Below are 15396 nucleotides of genomic sequence, written 5' to 3' on the forward strand. Positions count from 1 at the left end.
CAGAAAGGTCCATAAAAGTCCACAAAAAACGTGTCAATATTCCTCCATACTGCTCGTCCAATGTATTCCAAGTGTCCTGAGTGGGTAGCCTCCATAATTTACTCGAAATAAAGTCATTTAGAATGTTTTTAGAGCATAAACAGTAGTGTATAGGATTTCCTAAAAGCGCGTGCCTGTGAGTTCACGAGCCTACGGAAACTGCGGCAGACCAGGCCAGATGAAAGTGCGCAAAACAGCTGGTTTTAGGTGTGTTACTCTATAAGAAGCAGAATCCCACAGAGGTGTAATATTTATCGTTCATGTCTGGTGTCGGTTATTCTCTTTATCCAGCTTTTTAAAACATCGCTTACAGATACTGTTTGTCTTCTGCAGACAATATTCCATCTCTCATACCTGTTTTTTTAGCTCCTCCTGCTCACTTACCTTTTATGTCTGGACAGGAGCTGAATGCTGGTGAAGCCAAAATTGGGACAAATTAAAAGTTTGAATTGGGAATGGTAGAAGATGGGATCTTAGGCGTTTAACGACGCACATAAACCATAATAATTATTTTTGCAGGAAATGTTAGAGTGCCTTGTAAAAAAAAAAACCTTTAACTTAATCTTTTCTACATTTGGTGACAATAGAATTTCACCCTCTTCTATACTCTTAGCTTTTTATTCAGCCTTTCTGAGTCGTCACTGTGTTAGGACTTCTTTTGCCTCAGTTGCAGTTCAGATTTTAGGGTATGTATCTACAAGCTTGTGTTTAGAGACTGATATCTTTTCCCATTCTTCACCAAACATTGCACGTTCCATGCATCTGTCAGCAACTTCAAGGCTTGCTGGAAATATGGGGGAGTGGCGGCCTTGTGGTTAGGGCTTTGAATCCTGAGGTTGTGAGTTTGATCCCCCACTCCCACAGACTGCCACTCTGGGCTCCTGAGTGAAACCCTTAACCCCACGCTGCTCCCCGGGCGCTGCACAATGGCAGCCCACTGGGTTAAATGCAGATAATTCATTTCGTTTCTCTGTACTTGTGATAGTGAAATGACAATAAAGTTGAATTCTATTCTAAATCCTTGGATTTATGTCTGGATTTTGACTGGATCATTCTGATACATGATTAGGCTTTGATCCAAACCATGAGAGAAGATGAACTGCCAGGTCATAGCTAAGTCATGAGCATTTTAAAGGCTCTTGCAGGTTATCGTCAGGGATTTTCTTATATTTACCTCCTTACATTCCATCATATTGAAGAAACGGTACATATCCATGGCAGACATTATTTCCCTCCAAACATTGCATTTGATCAAAGCCATATTAGCTGATATTTCTACTTTTAACTGTTTGGCTGTTTTTATGATTAATGGTTTTGTAGGTTTGATTGTATAGATCTATAGCAGACCTCTCTGAGATCTTTAAAGCTTTGTTTTTATTGCTTTCTCCAGTCTCTCTTACTGATCTCTCTTCTGTTTTCTTTGGTGTTTATGATGCCGTCTGTTTTCTAATTTACTCTAACAAATCTCTGAGGCCTTTACAGAAAATATCTGGATTCATATTTGGATTCAATTACACACGTCAACGTAATTTACAAATTTTGTTATAAAGGCAGTTGGTTGTAATATTGTTAATAAAGTTTGAAAACCATGTATACATCTCTTTACCATTTAAATTGATGCTCTACTTTAAGTTGGAGTATCATAAAGTGTATTTTAATATAATGTGGTAAGGAAATAAAAGATGTTTCATATATTTTTTTTGCTGTAGGTTGTAATTCACATCCTATCTCTAACACACTAACAGTAAAGCAGTGGGTTGAGCTTTAGTGGCTGACTCAGAGTGTTCCTGCAGCTCACAGCCCACCAGAGGGAATTCGCCCTCAGTCTGCCCCCCCCTCCGGGGAAGTCATAAGCAACTGTTGAAGAGAGGGCGGTGGGGTCAGAGTTTCCAGTCAATCTGGCTATGTTCACCTTCACTTCAAAGTGCTTTGTGTTATAAGTCACTGTTGATTAATTTGATGCCTCTCGCTGAGCTGCATTCTCGTCTCAAGACTGTTACGGAATGAAAAGGGGCGTCGCGTTTTACACATTGTTCCGATGCAGTCGGTATTTCTTTCCTCGTTTATGTTGGGAATTTGTTGGAGATGCTTTACACTCTTATGTAATTCGCTGTAATATATTCAGGAACTCTGCTGATCACAGAAACCACACCACATTCGTTATTTCTGTCCGGGAGAAAAAGAAAGTTACACCAGGCTTTACTGTAACAGGGCTCAATGGTAGATCAGGGGTCACCATTGCCTTTTTTTAATGCAGTCAGACACCCTTGTGGAAACTTCTGGCCCCATCATTAATCGCTCTGTGTCTCCGCCTGCAACAATTACCGTCATGCAGGGGTTGTTTGGTGGAGCTGCAGGTTCACTGGTTAATGAGTGGGTCATTGCATGCTATTTGGATCCAAACTGAGTAGCTGAGTCAAAAACAGGAATTCGGCTTTTGAGGTAGGCGTGATATTCCTGAAAGTCAGAGTTCCTGCACTGAACGTAGCTCACTTTATGTCATGTATCTGCATGACTGTAAACTGTGGGTGTTGTTTTAGTTAGTCTGCTCTCTGCTTGTTATAAAATATTCATATTACTTTGTATGCAGCTATCGCTGTACAGCAGGGAAAATAAGATTCACATTTTATGTGTAGATTTAAAGCCTCCTTCATAAAAAAACAAACTAAATAAGCTATGCTAATTTTTAGATTCAGCAACTTAAAGGACCCCGCTGTTAATTGTTTTTAAAAAAACAAACATTGCTTCTCCTCCTATATTACTGACAATACTGGTCTGTTTGGCTTTCATTTTTCTTGCTATTTTTGTGTAGCATTTGGCAGCAAATATTCTGTAAACCTCAGTGGTGGGATTAAATGGCGACATTTTGGTTGGAGCACTTAATGTTTCCTGATGAAGGGCTCTCCTTTGAACTTTGTAAGATTTAATCAGCCATCTGCTCACTTTATTAGAAGTAAATGCCCCATATCAAAGATTTACTGCATTTGATCATGCTTGGTATTACGTGGTACATTTTTGGTTAGTAGGGCTGGCTAAAGAAATCGATTTAATCAATTTTAAATCAATTTCTTTTAATTTTTTCAACTCTATGTCAAGGGAATGAGATCGATTAGTTATATAGTGACGCATCCTGTCATCCCGGGTGACGTTCGCATTCAAATGAACAGGAAAGATGCACTCAAGATGACTTCAAGCCAGACAGCTGCATATATAGCCAATAGGTTGACTGAAGACATTAACAAATGGGGCTGACCAGAAAACACCCTGTAATTGTTACAGACAACGCTGCAAATATGGTTTGTGCATTGAAGATAATGCAGCTCATGAACGTCTGTAAAAACGTATCGAATCGAAATTAATCAATTTAGAATTGTATTAATCAAAATCGAATCGATTCAGGACTTTGGCGAAAATACCCAGCCCTATTGGTTAGAGAGATTATTCTCTTTGTTTAGGAATCTTTCTTGGAAAGAAGAACTCATTTGTATTTGGAATGTTGCTTTTTTTGTATATATCAGTTACAGAGAATCAGCTATGCATGTTGGTAGCGTCAAAGTTCCTCCATAGGATAAGAAATGAACCCAGCACAACACTTAAAGCCGCACAAACCCCATGTTGTTATAAGTTGTATTTATAGGAGAGATTTAAAGTCAAAACCGCTGCTGACCAAAGAGAATACAAAGATCAGTTTCAAATCTGCTTCAGAAAATAGTACATTTGGTCACCAGTCCTTGCTACTTCTGTCATCATAGGTTGTATTTGATTTGTCCATGACTCCCTCTTAGTAGCCTAAAATGCTGAGAGTGACAAGTTTTGAAATTTGATGTAAATATTTCAAGTTAACTAGTCTTTCCTCCTCTCATTTGTCCCTATGCTGCATAACATTTCAGAATTTCCCAAATTGAAATACAAAGTTTCAATTGGATGTCAGAATTACGAGTTGTTGGAACAACAGGACCAAACTGTACTTCCATATTCCAAGTGGCTGCTACTAACATCAATTGTAGTTAGCTCAACCACTTTGACTGTTCTTTAGGTTGATTATTTTGCATTATTTTGCAAATTGATTAATCTGTTGATTTTTTTTTTCCAATTGCCGTAATTTTCGGACTATATGCTGCAACTTTTTCCCCATTTTTCGACCTTGCGGCTTACTGTATATAACAATGCGGCTTATCTATGGACTTTTACAGCTAACGGCCACTAGGGTAATACGGTACCTAAATCTATGGATTTTACCATCCACCATGTTGACGTCACATTTGCTTCAACATAAAAGTAGCCGCGCGCGCAGGAATGCGAACGTCCTCCGGAAGCAGACTCCAAGAAAGACGAACATTGCAAGCGCAAGACACTTTGTGTGACACCTTCACTATGGAAAACAATAGTTGAAATGCATATGATGCAGCTTTTAAGTTAAAGGCAGTCAATTTGGCAGTAAACGAAGGAAATAGAACTTCTGCACGTAACCTTGGATTTAACGAGTCAATGGTGAGACGTTGGAGATGCCAGCAGGAAGAATTGTCTCAATTCAATTGTGTTGAAATGTTAATAAATAGGAGCTTCCCCAAACAGTTGCCTTTTTCCCGACAATCCTCTCTGTAATATGTATGTATATGGTAATTAAACATAAAAAACCTGTGGCTTATAGTCCGTTGCGGCTTGTATATGTACAAATCATGCAATTTAGCTTCTGCGGCTTATATTCAGGTGCGGCTTATAGTCCGAAAATTGCGGTAATCAATTAATAATCAGATAGTGAAAGTTTCCTTAAATAAGATTTTTTATGAAATTAAACATTGTAAAACTAAAACTTTTCCACTTGAAGAGTTCTGGATAGAGCATATTGACAGAAGAAAAACATTGTTTTAATCATAAATATAAAATGTTTATATATTTTGTTACAATTTTGATACAATTACTGCCATTTTTGGGTTTTATATATATTTTTTTATATTTTCTATTTTATAAAAAAAAAAAAAAAAAAAAAAAAACTAAATTAGTTGACCATTATTTCAATGATTGATTAATCATGATTAATCCAAATAACTATTTCAGCCCTACTCATTTTAATCAGTTATTTATTTCTTGTAGTATTTAGGCAGTTGTATTTACACAGTTTTAATGTATAGACATGTTTCAGCATTGTTTATATTCCCAAAATAGCCCATAGACAGGGTTTTTGTCATTGTTAATGCTATAATTGTAGCTGTAGTACAGTATACAAACAATGAAAAATACGAGGCCCACAAAGGACAAACTGAAACACTATCCAGGGTAGATTACATCACTCTAACTAGCCTGGTCTGAGACTAATCAAACTCAGCATTGGCTCAAACCCAGTGGGTAGTGTAGGCTGAGAGGTGATAGCTTAGGAGACACTGAGATATTTTTCAGCAGCTCAGTTAAAAATATTTTTATTTTTAGTATGAAAAATACATTCTGTCTGAATTAACTTTTATCATCAAAGTTATAAAAAGACAGAATCCACTGAAGTTTAAAGGGATAGTGGGACATTGGACATGATATTCCACCTTAGCAAATGTATTGTTGGCTCTTAAAATTGAATCTTACACACAATTAGTTTAAAATCTAAATAATTGAAGCTACTAGAAGTTGTTTTTTTTGTTATACTTAAATGTTTTGATGTAATGCCCAATGCCCATTAAAACTGTGCAGCTTTGAGTGTAAAACAACTGGCTGACTTCTGGCATGGCAGGTGTTGACTGGACTGAACTCTGGTGTGTGTTGTTTTACAGGACTCGCTTTACAATTGGCCTACATTCTTCACATTCTGGTACAACATGTAGTAGGCCTTTAAGACCCGATTAGTACAGCAGTTGAGTGTGAATCTAGACATTTTTCATTCCCAAAGCCTGGCTGATCTGGCATTATGACTTTTCTTTACATTTGTTTGTTTAAACAGTAGGTCCCAAATACTCCGCTGCTTACCTTAGAACTTTCGGACAACAGAAATGTGATATTAAGTGTTGAGTAACTACAACCTGCTTCATTGAATTAGGTTTTCCATCGTGCAATGCCATAAGTCCAGAGTGGGTTATCCACCAGAGAGCCAGCTAAATATTACACTGCTATATTTGGAATTAAAAGAAATGTACTTTAGCCTTTTAAATTTGCTCTAATTGGCAAACTTGTCCGAAAGTGCACTTAGAAACACATTATGTTGCTGTGAAAGAATTAATCAACCATTTCAGCACTTTGCAGGTGACCTTTTGTATATAAAAAATGCTTGATTTACTCCCTCTGAACCTGATCCGCTACCTTTTGATTAAAGCTACAATATGAATCAATTAGCTGCTTGTGCCAATGTTACCAAGCCCTCAGTTTAAACGTATAGTGGAGGATGTTCTTTTTCCAGGTGGATCATGAAAATGAGATGTAATTCTAATTGTCAATCATTCTGGTGATGTGTTTACGTAAGGCTGTCCCACATGCTCGTCCCCGTTTTCACCTACCGGTGGTGAGTCTGACATAGTGGAAAAAACTGCACATCTTCTTTTGGAAAGTATGCCTGTATGAGCGATGCAAACAGCAACTTTTAAAAAGAGCGTGCACGAGGGGAAATGGGCTTTTGCATGCTCTTGCAGACATTTCAATCTGAAAAACTCACACGAAAACACAATTAGGCGAAATTTATTGATACAATTACTTTGTCTTTGGCACTCAGACCTTGGCAGGGAACATAGCACTTAATTTTGATACATATGCATGAACAGAAGCAAAGAATAGTTTCCTTCCAGGCCTGGAGATGGAGATAGATGAAGTTGGTCAGTCTGTAGACTGCTGGTTGGCGAGACGGTCTGCTGAGCTTTATGGGGAGATCCAGTGGACTGCATGAGCTGATTCTAGAGCCTTACTCAGGGACCTGGAAGATGGGAGTCCAGTTGGATAACGCAGGTTGAGAGAACCTGTCCATGGTGAGCAAGCATGGAGCGACAGTGGACCACAGGCTTCCGTGGAGGTGTGGTTCAAAGCTTTTGGCTGTGTCACAGGTGGATGTATAAAAGGAATGAGTTTCTTCAGTTGAACTTCCGCCTAGGCTCCATTTAATAGGCGTTCCCTCTTGGGAGTGGGTACAGGGTTGTGCATTTGCATTTTTTTTCAAAGTGGATAGGGCGGGTCTTTTCAAAAATTCTCAAAAATCCTCCACTATGAAAGCAACTCTACCTGCTTTCATGGAAGCAGGAAGAGTTATATCCAGGGTTTATGATTAACATTGATTAACAGGTTTTCCTTTGGCAAGATAATGCCACAGCAACATTCCCCACAAGGCCCTTCAGTCACGTTCTTTCATCTTTTATTTTGGTAAGTCTCCCTCTGTCCCTTTGGTCCTCTGCTGTCTGTTCCTCACATGCCAATAGACAGATGTCAGTGCAAAGAGCACACTCCGTCATTTAACAACAACTCTGCTGCAAGGCAAACTGTAGGAGTGTAAAAAGAGCAAGCCTTATAAAAGACAACATGCTGATGAGGAGGAAGGGAAAGGAGGAGAATGGCGCTTTCAGGAGGACACTGGCTGTGTCTGAACACCCTAACTCTTAGATCCGTACCATCAGCTCATTTGCGCAACCAGATATATATCCGGGTTTCCGTAAATAATGTAATTATGGTACTAAAATGACTGATTTCTATCCTTAACTCACTAAAGAATGCTAATACACATTTTTTAATGACTTTTATGAGACAATTTTGATAGTTTTTACATTTTCTCTGTTAAACAGCTTGTCATCATGGGACATGCTCAGAGCAGTCTGGCAAAATATAATTAAAACATGTTTATCTGCATTTTAGTTGTTTCTTTCTTTAGTTTATGCACTATATACCGTAAAGTTAACACGAAAGGATAAATTTATGTTTAAATCCAAAGCCAAAAAAGTTAGCCGCTGAAGTAGCGTAGGATCCCATTTCCGGCATAGATCGGGCACAGAAGACTGATAAAGCAATGGATTTTAATGCCTTTATTTTCTCAGGAATACATCATTAACCTTATATCACATTATATTTAAGTACACTTAATATTTTTATGGAGGGAAAAACGTAATTTAGGTCTTTTTTACTAAATAAAATCAAGGGCAATCCGGATGTATATCTGGTTGCGCATGCGCAAATTAGTTGATGGTAGTGACTGTCGCCGCTGTGGCAGCTGGCCGCTGTTATAACAAATCCCACAATGCTTTGCGAGGAGAGCTCTCGCAAAGCATTAGGGGACATATCTGCTTGTCTAGTGACCATGGGCGATCACTACTTTTCAAGTGGCATTGTTAGAAATTTCGAGTCCACTACTTTTTTATCCATTAGACATTCGGACACTGCTTTAAAATGGCGTAACACCTACAGTATATAGTGCCTTATATAGTGATTAGGGAGGACATTCAGACACAGCCTGTGTTTCACAAGACTGGCTTATTTATGATGATGATGTTAAGCTGATTAGCTGCTCACTGTGCAGTGAATACACAAAAAAGAACAGAAACAATTTATTTTTCGCTGGCTGTCAATCTATGAGTGTAGAGCGACGCAGTAAATGCCGCATTCTGTGGATGTCCATTAGGGATGGAACGGGTTATGAAAACCGGTCGAACCGTTCGGTTCGACTGTCTCGGTTCGGTTCGCGTGTGTTTCGTTCAGTTCATGTGCTGCTCCTTTTTCTCATAGGCAAAGCGTTTACACTCCAGAGCAGAAGGTGGCAGTACTGCGACCAAAGCCAACCACCAGTAGTAAACAAGAATAAGAAGAAGCGAAGCAGCGTAGCTGGGTGTAGCAGAAAAAAATCAGTTGTTGTGGGGAATTGTGTGGGTATGGCGAGTAGGAAAGAACAGGAGTTGGAAGACGCGCCAGCAGCACTTTATAGGTGTGCTGTATGGGAGCGCTTTGCATTTAGAGTGAGCTACGATGACGGCAGAAAGAAAGTTGTGGATAAAAGTGCAAGAGTGTGCAAGCATTGTGCAACACGTTTTGTTTATGCTAACAGCAACATGACCAACATGTCATCCTAACCCCGAAATCCCTCATACTCCATCAGCGCCCCGCTGCGCACCAGACCGCCTGCACAAAGCAAAGCATACAGCCTCTGCTGTGGCTCCCGTCCGCTCCCCTCTGAGTCCCTTGGAGATGGTAGAGAGCATGCGCGAGATGATTAAATTCAAAGCAGCAAAACGATCCATGGTTTCCGCGAATCATTAAAAATAATTACAATTCATTAATTTTTTGGATTTTTTCATTAATTTCATAAAAAAAAAATTTCACTAATTTTTAAACATTTTATATTTTCGGTGTAACAATAAACATATACCGAACCGAAAACCGTGACAATGAAACCGTGAACCGAACCGAACCGTGGATTATGTGAACAGTTCCACCCCTAATGTCCATGTCTCAGACTCAATCGAAACAACCCATGCCTCTGAAACTGTGACTGCAATGAAAATATTGGTTTGCACTGCTCATGTCATTGGAAGAAAGGCTAAGGCTTTCATTTATGGACAATATAATAAATGAAAATAGTTTTTTTATAATTGTTTTATTTATGTCCACTTTATCAAATAAAAGTATTTTGCACTGTTTTGAATTAAATTTAATGAAATTCCTAAATACATCTTTTTTTAATAAAACTACTTTACCTTTTACTTTGACTTTGCCTGCATTTAATATAACGGCGTAGTGAAATAAGTTTTCCTTAAAGATATATGAGACCTAACTATTATTATTTTTTTAATGGCCAATAAAAACTATACTTGGCTGGTAAATAATTTGATCTTCTGGTCCACCAGGCTGCTCAGTCAAAAAATTTATCTCAGACCCTGTTTGTATCATTGTTTCATTTTGGTCAAAACAAAGACAAAATAGTCTAAACTGGTAAAATATGTGATTAAACACAAATTAAAGACTGTGGGATGTTTTTTTCATTAGCATGACACTGCTGTATCTTTCTGCTACAACCAGCCTGCAGGCTCATTAGTGACTCATGTCACGTCCAGTAGCCTCTTATGATGGCCGCTCCTGCAGAACAGCTTTTGTAGTTCTGTGTAGTGCATGTAGTTAAGGAGCCAAGCCAGCCTTCAGCGCAGGTTGCCTAGGTTCTGTCGCCATGCACCGCTGTGGAAAAATTGTTATTATGCAATTCAGAAGGCAGCCGCCCCCACGATGCTTTTATGAAGCCGTTTCCCACATGATAGATCACATCAAGCATCTATATCTCCTAATTTTTTTTTATTTTGTAAACAGATTATCCAGATAAAGCCCTAAAACACTCAGAAGCTCTTCCTGGAAACAGATTCAAAAAGAATTGGACTATGAAGCATTAACTCCCCTCAAACATTTTAAATCGGGTTACAGCCAAAATCTTCAATGAACTTTTTTTGTGATTTTAATGTGAAGGGCTAAAACAATCTACTTGTAACCTGGAAGGAAAATGGTTACATGAATTTTAACTCGTTTTTGTGCAAAGAAAATCTAAAAAGGGTGGCATGCATTAGTATCTGTCCCCACTTACTGATAAACATTTATAAAATCCAGTGCTACCTATTAGTCAGTAGAGAACTACTTAAACCAGTTAGGACTCTTTAATCAGAGAAGCAGCCAATAGGCCTTGTTAACTCTGGGAGAGCTTCAGAAATCTGCAGCTGAAGTGGGGTATTCTGGTGATAAGACAGCTAATTATCTTCTACTTCACAGATCTACAGTAACCAGAAAGGCAGACGAATTCCCTCAGCAGTTTAACACAAGTAATGTGGAAGATAGGGCTGCAACTAACCTTTATTTTGCAAATTGATTAATTATTTTTTCCGCGTAATCGATTAATAATCAGATAGCAAAAGGTTCCTTAAAGAAGATTTTTTATTAGTGATGCACGATAATAACAATTTCAACCGATAATTTTCTGCTTTCAAGACCAATACAGATAAGTTCATATTCAATATCATCTTTGCATTATCTGGGGCTTCTGGTGGATACAGCTATGAAAAACGAATAATTTAGTAGCTCTTTCTTATCTATAACAGAAAACAAGGTTTTGGCACTTCAAATGTTAATTTTTTTCATGTCATCACACAAAACAGTGGTCTTTTTCTTTCATTAAAAACAGGAAAAGACAATCAAATCAATTCAAACACAAAGACCATCACTTGAAAAGGAATTATTGAACTGATCTATAGTTTAACTGCAGAGGTATTTGTGATTATTTTTCAAATATAGGATTATATGCACTTGCAGTCAGTAACATGAAATGGAGGCAAAAAGAGGGCATCCTCAAAAATAACTACAGCAAAAGTCAAAGAAAAAAGGGCATCTTAAAGAAGATTTTCAGAATTTGCAAAGGTATTTGTTGAGCAAGGTGAAATATTTTCAAACATGAAATTAAATATACCAACACAGGTATGTCTGTGACTTTTTTCCTCATCTCGGAAATCTTGCCGAACAGGTTTTGCAAACCGAGAAATAAGACCACTCTAGTGAAGACATATTTGTTCATTAACAGTCAGCTAATGAAGGAGCCACGCTTGGGTCCTGCTAGTAAGGCGTGCAAAACCCCGCTTTGGGGCGGCTCTGCCTGAATAAAATTGCCCCAAATTGAATTGATTTATCAGCTATTTTTACGGGAAAAGTTTACTTATCGGGCCGATAAAAATTCAACCAAATCGACCGATATTTTATCAAACTCCAGACATAAATCCAGTTAACAATCTATGGTAAGTCTTTAAAATAGCTATCAGTAAAGAAAAGTCTTCGTTCAGTCTGACTGAGCTTGTACTGTGTTGAAACGAATAATTACATTAAATCTACATATATAAGCTGGTAGAGCTACACGTTTTCCCATTAGAGCAGTAACTTCAACAAAATATAAAAATATAACATACAAACCAGTTTTTTTTTTCTATCATAAAATGTTGGTTTCAGTGTACAATAAAGCGTACTTTTTTGTTGGTCCACTACATGCACTACATAAGGTTGCAAGGATGAAAGGTTATGAGTAGCTTCACAATTATCAATGCAAAATATATTCTCAAAATTAATTTGGATACGTCCCATTATGTTATTATGTTGCAAGTTTTTTACTTGACCTCATGAGGTTCACACAGTGACTGAATGTACTAAAGCATCATAACTGTGATTAAAACTGATCTGTTAATTGAATGGGATATTTTTTCAGCAAAGATCCTTGATTCATATTTTCACATAAAAGCAATTTATTATGTGTTTGGCGAGAGGAAATGTTTGTTTTGTCTGTCTAAGATTTTATCAGGGTAATTTCGGGGTTTGAACATTACATCACTCATCTGACATGAACGGAAATTACTGCTATTAGTGTTGCTGCTCTGTATGATGATTAGGAGCAGAATTATGCTTGGATCAGAGTGGGGACTCAGAGGTCTGTACAGTTTATTCTTATATCAAGTGTGCTTTGAAACTGATAGAAATCATCAGAATCACATTTTGAATTGAAAAAGATTCCTGGATTGGAAATTAAACGTCTTCAACTTGGAAACAAAGTCCAATGGATTGTTTTTTTTTTTTACTTTTTTTGGAATGATCAGGATCCAGTTTTTCTTATTTTTCATCTTAGCAATATAAAGGCAAAGTGAGGTGGCTTTTTAATTTTTATTTTTTTTTTTTACACATTTTGGGTGCAAATCACAAATCAAAATTCATATCTGGATTGGTAGAGGGGGCTTCTGTGTGGAGGACTCAGGTCTCTGTATTATGGATCATAAGCTTTTCCCCTGAAATCGCCTTGCTCCCACAAATAAACCTATTTTTAATAATGTTCAGGTAGAAAAAGAAAAAAGAAAAAATTTAGATGCCCCAATTAGATTTTTTTGTCTGATTTTTTTTATTTGACCTTCTGGCAGCACTTTTACCTGATTCAAATGGCTCTGTAAGACCTATAAAAGACCTATAATATACAAGAACAAGGAACAACTTTGACATTTTTTTCTTCTGGTGTTGTTTTGTGTATTAAAACAGGGTTTTACAAATGTTCTAAAACTAAGGAAATTGTTAAAAAGTGATTTTTCTAAGTTGACTTTTTTCTGGTGATGATCTATTAAAAATAAACTTGGTGTGGAAATGTGGTCCCTCCCTCCAACTCTCACCCATGCATATACACATTTGGAGGAATGGGAAAAACAGGCGACACAGATGTTTAGGTGGAGATTTGGAGCCAGATTAAGTCTTCAACATCACTTTATACAAAACACTCATAGATCGACATCATCATAAGCATCCAGTGTATTTCTGCTAGCACTTGCTTGTTGTAAACATTTGAATACTTCTGTGACACGAATGTGATACGCATGCATAATGCGGCACAATGAATGCTGCTCTGCTGGAGAACATTGCATATGGGAGACAGATTAGGAGAGAACGGGTTCTTTGGGCTCGTTGGGTTTCCTGACCCATGAAAATCATTGGTTTATCAATCGATCAGACTCCCTAGAGCATTGCTCTTGGATCTCAAGTGCTGAGCGGTGTTCAGTATTGGAGAAACTGAAAGGCCTGACCCACACCATCCCTCTTCATCGGGAGGTCAGTGCGCACCAGTCCAGCTGGAAATAAACATAGGGGTAGCGGGATGCACAGTATGTCACAGTCTTGGTTCTGTTATGTTTTCTTTTGAGTATTAACATTACTTTGCTCCATGTTTTCTAGTTTTAGTGGTTTAATTCTTATTTTGTTGTGTTTTCTGGTTATTTTTCAGGTTTTTGTTTGTTGCCCTCTTGTGTTCTCCTTTTTCCCTAGCTCCTTTCCTGTCTGCTCTGTTCACACCTGCTCCCAATCTGCTCGTTAGTCCTCTCTTTGTTTCAGTCTCCCATAAATACACTCTTTGTGCAGTTCCTCGTCAAACTTCGACCTACACCGTCTTACAGTGTCTTACCTCATCATGATTGTTTTCCCCCTGATGTCCCCATGGTTTCTGGTTTGTTTAACTTTTTTCTTGTTGGATTTTTTTGGGGATTTTTGGATTCCTGCCTCACTTGTTTGTTAACCTCGCATTAAATCTACAAAAACTCACCTCTGCCTTCCTGCCTCTGCATTTGGGTCCACAAACCTCAACCCAATCTTAACACAGTACAAAAGAAATAAAAAGAAATATTCATATTCCAACATTTCATGGTATATATAAAATTTGATACACATTTGAAAATGATATCTATGTGTTGATTATTTAGTATGGACGGAAAACATGCCTTTAGGCCACAGCTTATAAACGATCCAAGATAATCCACACCTTATAGAGAGATTGGGAAACATTAACATTTAATAAACTAACAGATAGCTTGGTTAGCAGCTTTTCTATTTTTTTTCCTTATAATAATTAATTGCAGCTGTTAATCACTCTGAGCTTTGTGGCAACCGGCTCTTGTCAGTGCGAAATTCCCAAAAGGCATTAAACATAATCAACAACTGTTTAACTCCCTGAGGACACTTTTTGGAACCAGATAATTCTGTGAATTCAGCCATAAATCTAAGATATCTAACATGTATCAGCCTGCTAATTTAAATGCACATTGACATTCATGTGATGCTTTGCATGGACTGTTTCTAGCTGGATGTGGGTTTGTAGAAGGCATACCATCAGGTGTAGCCTTGGAGGCACACTTGTGCGCATAGGTGTGTAATTAAGGAATTTTGCTTGTTTTTGTGTGTGTTAATATTTCGATAGATGTGAGATATTTAAAAAATATGATGTGAGATATTTAAAAAATATCTCACATGGGATTTTTGTTGTACATTCATTATTTATATACAGTAGATTCCATGCAATATTCAATAAATAAGACCCCTGATTGTACTTGGTATGTTTTCACTGTTTGGAAAAGATAGGATTATTGAGTTTCTGTTCAGTCTCTGCCTGTTTCTCGATGCATTAGGACCAATTTTAGTTTTTTAAGACAAAAGTGCTGAACCTCAGCTGTGCCTTAACATTTTTTTTTGACAAATAAGCTTCTTTTTGAGGCATAAGTTGACTGAAGACAAAAGGGGCTGAAAGTGTTCCATATTACTGTTTTTCAGATAGATTAACTTATCTAACTTTATCTACACAATTCAATTAACTCTGAAAAATTCAAACTTTTTTTGGATCAGTGGGAGAAGAGGCATTGTGGTCGATCTAGAGTAGCAACAACCCTGAAAGCAGGTTGGTAATGTGAACAAAACACATTTCTGCTGTAATGTAACAGTAAAGCAAAGTAACAGCAGGCTGTGAAAAAACTAAATCAGATGAGAAACAAGCAAATTAAAGCTGTTGTTTATTCAGTAATATAACAAATGCTGTACTTTTTTTTAGAGCAGGCAACAATGAAAATGCTGACGGAAGCTCATGTATATTGTAAGAAC

The sequence above is a fragment of the Cyprinodon variegatus genome, unplaced genomic scaffold, assembly GCF_000732505.1.
Source record: "Cyprinodon variegatus isolate N-32 unplaced genomic scaffold, C_variegatus-1.0 Scaffold310, whole genome shotgun sequence".
Lineage (NCBI taxonomy): Eukaryota > Metazoa > Chordata > Actinopteri > Cyprinodontiformes > Cyprinodontidae > Cyprinodon > Cyprinodon variegatus.